General features: G+C 42.4%; 1 pseudogene; it reads left to right on the forward strand.

Moving 5' to 3' along the window:
* Positions 1-2,742: 2,742 nt before the first annotated feature.
* LOC101597369 lies at positions 2,743-3,184 on the forward strand (annotated as a pseudogene).
* The last annotated feature ends 1,161 nt before the right edge of the window (positions 3,185-4,345 follow it).

Consider the following 4,345-nt stretch of genomic DNA (forward strand, 5'->3'; position numbering starts at 1 on the left):
TTAGAGACAGGGTCTCATTCTGTACACCAGGCTGGTCTTGTACTCACTATGTAGCCCAGGCTTCTCTCAAGCTCATAGTACTAAGATTATAAATGTAAGCCTCCAAGCCCAGTTTAAAAAATATTTATATGTGTATGTGTATGCCAGTCTCTTGTCTGTGCAAATGAATACCCACTGGGTATTCTCATTGGGGACTTGAACTCTGTGCCTATAGGCTTTGCAAGTAAGAGTCTCTAACCATTGAGCGAAGCCCAACCCAGTTATTTATTTATTTATTTATTTATTTTGCTTAGTATGAAGGCTGATACTATAAACATCTGATGTCAACATATGCTTTCATTGTATTAAATTTCATTAATGTATATATAGAAATAGGATGACTGGATCAAATGGAACTGTAACAGGAGCTGCCTTGAAACTGGCCTTCATTTCCTGTCTGTCTGCCCTCCTGCTCTCTCTAATCCTTTGGTTGAAGGCAGGCTGCTTCTAGATGATTACGATGTTAACTGCTAAATCTCCCTTTAGAGTCACAGGACTTGGCCTTTGTAATAGCTTTCCTTGGTGGTAGCCACAGAAAGTCCAAAGCCATGGTTATGTTCTGAGAAGACAACACCTAGTAGAGGAAGTCCTGCCTAGCCTGCAGCCTCTCTGTGCCTCCTTTCTGTCCTCATAAAGATCCTCTGGCCTGACCTTGCAAGGTCGATCTTTGAGGAGCTAGTGCCTCTACCTGCTTCAGGGCCAATGTTGGATACACTTGATTCTTTCCTATCAATGGCCCAGTGTGGCCATTTTGAGCTCCTAGCAGCCTAGACCTCTGATTCTGATAGTAAGTAACTTGTTTTGAGTAATTGTCATATTTCATTAATAGCTGATAAAAGCAGAGAGACCAGATACACAAGGTGGCAATAAACATCTAGAGTTCAATGCAGTGGCTAGAGGCCCAAGTGCACCCATTCATTCTCTCATTCTCTCTCTCTGCCTCTTACTTTCTCAATTAAATAATAAATAAATAAAGCATAGAGAAATTTACAAGAGCAAAAGTTTGAATGAAACAAACTGATCTAAAATGATTTTCTGGAGCTGGGTATGGTGGCACATGCCTTTAATCCCAGCAGTTGGGAGGCAGCAGTAGGAGGATTGCCTTGAGTTCAAGGCCACCTTGAGACTACATAGTGAAACCCAGGTCACCTTGGACTAGAGCAAAACCCTACCTCGAAAAAAAAAAAAAAAAGATTTTTCTGGGAGCTAGGTGTGGTGGTGCACACCTTTAATCCCAGCACTCAAGAGCAGAAGTAGCAGGATCACTGAGAGTTCAAGGCCACTCTGAGACTATATAGTGAATTCCAGGTCAGCCTGGGCTAGAGAGAGACTCTACTTGGAAAAACAGTAATTTTATGATGTTAGAACCATGGATTTAGTGGTTAAGGTGCTTGCTTGCAAAGCCTAAGAACCTAGGTTCCATTCCCCAGGACCCATGTAAGCCAGATGCATAACATGGCACATGCATCTGGAATTTGTTTGCAGTGTCTGGAGGCCCTGGTTGGGTCCATTCTCTTTTTTTCTCTCTCTCTTCAATAAATAAATGATTTTCTACAATTATGTGAGATAAAAACATATTGACAAAATTATCAGAGGGCAGTTGGATAATGGATACCAAAACACAGCTAGATAGCAGGAATGACTATAAATTACAAATTTTATAATATGTGTAGTTTACAAAGACAAGGTTGAGCACTGAAGGAATTACCTAAACAGGGCTGGAAAGATGACTCAGCAGTTAAAGCCAGTGTGGTAGTTTGATTCAGGTGTTCTACATAAACTTATGTGTTCTGAATGCTAGGTTCCCAGCTAATGGAGATTTGGGAATTAATGCTTCCTGGAGGCAGTCTATTGTTGGGGAAGGGCTTATGGGTATTACAGCCAGTTTCCCTTTGCCAGTGTTTGGCGCACTCCCCTGTTGCTATTGTCCACCTTATATTGGCCAGGGGTGAAGTCCACCCTCTGTTCATGCTATCCTGGAGCTTCCCCTTGAGTGTGTAAGCCAAAATAACCCCTTTTTCTCCTAAAAGCTGCTCTTGGTTGGGTGATTTCTGCCAGCAATGTGAACCTGTCTGTAACAATAAAGTTGGTACCAGAGTGGTGGGATTGCTGCTAGACCCCTGACTGTGTGGCTTTGATATTTTGGAGATCATTTTTGAGAGGAATATGGAAGGATTTGAAACTTTGGCCTAAGAGATGCCTTGCAATGCTATAAGTACAACTTGATGGACAATTCTAGTCAGAGTTTAAAGACCTGAATGCTGTAAGAACTAAGGACTGTAAGGTTTGGCTTATGAGGGTAAGAACAAAGCTTTGCCTGGACTGGGCTAGAAGCAGTTTGTGTGAGAGGCTTGCTGTTATGCCTGTGTCCTGAGAAGTTATGCAAGGTTGTATTAGGTAGAAATGGACTGGTATGAGCAGAAGGATATGACACAGAAATGAAATGTTTGGGCTGAAACTTCTGCCCATTCAGTTGCAATTATATGAGAGATTACAACCTTTGAGATTGGGCCAGCTGACCTGTATTGGGGTAACAGGAAGAATGTAGACTCTTTTGAAAGGGCCTGAATGCTCAAGAGTGCCCTGTTCTTCAAAGTCTGTTTTATTCCCCCCTGGATTAACAAATTGGCACCCTACCTGGTGTTATGGAGTATAAGAAACAAAGGAAAGAGTCTCTTTTTCAGTGCAGCCCGTGGTGGCAGGATGGGTAAGTGTCACAGCCTGCATACTGCCAGGAAGCTCTACAGCCACATCCATGACCAGAAGTGGCATGACAAGCAGTTAAGAAGGCCCATTTGGGCACTTCCCTGAAGAACAACCCTTTTGGAGGTGCTTACCATGCCAAGGGGATCATGCTGGAGAAAGTAGGTGTTGAGGCTAAGCAGCCCACTTCTGCTATCCAGAAGTGTGTCCATGTCCAGTTCATCAAGAACTGCAAGGAGATCACAGTTTTTGTGTCCAGTGATGGCTGCTTGAACTTCATTGAGGAAAATAATGAAGTTCTGGTTGCTGGATTTGCTCGCAAAGGTCATGCTGTTGGTGATATAACTGGAGTCTGCTTCAAGGTTGTTAAAGTAGCCAATGTGTCTCTTTTGGCCCTGTACAAAGGCAAGAAGGAAAGGCCAAGATCATAAATTTTCATGATGGAAACACAGTAATAAATTTTCATGATCAAAAAAAGAAAAAGAAAAGGTAGGAAAGAGAGAGTCATTGAATTTGCAACATGATCTTGTGTTTCGGAATGACTATGGGCAGTTTTAGGCAGGTTTGCTGGATGCCTGCATGGAGATCTGATGAAACCTTGAGGATGGACTGTGGGCTACAGTGGAGACCCAGTAGAGATGCTGGAACCACAAGACAGCTGTTGAGGACAGCTTCCGGCCTTGATGAAGTTTCCCAGGACTTGTGGGTAGCCTAGCTGGAGGGGCAGAATTGGAACTCCAGAGACTTGTTGCTGGTTAGAATTATTGGACTTGGAGATTTGTTACTGACTAGAGTTGTTGGACTTAGAGTTACAGAGTTTGATGTTTGCCCTGTTTTAAATCTTGTATTGGTTGAATATTCCTTTGTTATGCTCAATGCCATGTTTTGTAGTGTGAGTGTTGATTCTGTGCCATTATGGGTTTATTTGGGATTTTAAAAAAATATTTTATTTATTTATTTGATAGAGAGAAAGAGACAGAAGAGAGAGAGAGAGAATGGGAGAGACAGAGCCTCCAGTCTCTGCAAACGAACTCCAGATGCATGCGTCCCCTTGTGCATCTGGCTTACGTAGGCACTGGAGCATTGAACCGGGAGCCTTTGGCTTTGCAGGCAAATGTCTTACCACTAAGCCATCTCTCCAGCCCTGTTTTTTTTTTTTTTTTTGCATTATGGTTCAGTTAAAAGATCTTGAGCTATAGTAATATTTTTCTTTTTTAAAATATATTTTTTTATTTTTATTTATTTATTTGAAAGAGAAAGAGGGAGAGAGAGAGAGGGAGGGAGGGAGATTGGGCATGCCATGGCCTTCAGCCACTGCAAACGAACTCCAGACGCGTGCACTCCCTTATGCATCTGGCTAACATGGATCCTGGGGAATTGAACCTGGTCCTTTGGCTTTGCAGGCAACGACCTTAACTGGTAAGCCATTCCTCCAGCCCTCTATGGGAATGTTTGAATAACATTAGAACTAATAAAACTATGGGAACTTTTAAAGTTGGACTGAATGCATTGCATTTTACATCATGGATGGTTATCAGTTTATGGGGGCCAGGGACAGAATGTGTTGGTTTGATTCAGGTGTCCCCCATTACACTTAGGTGTT

Source organism: Jaculus jaculus, chromosome 3 (genome assembly GCF_020740685.1).
Source record: "Jaculus jaculus isolate mJacJac1 chromosome 3, mJacJac1.mat.Y.cur, whole genome shotgun sequence".
Classification (NCBI taxonomy): domain Eukaryota; kingdom Metazoa; phylum Chordata; class Mammalia; order Rodentia; family Dipodidae; genus Jaculus; species Jaculus jaculus.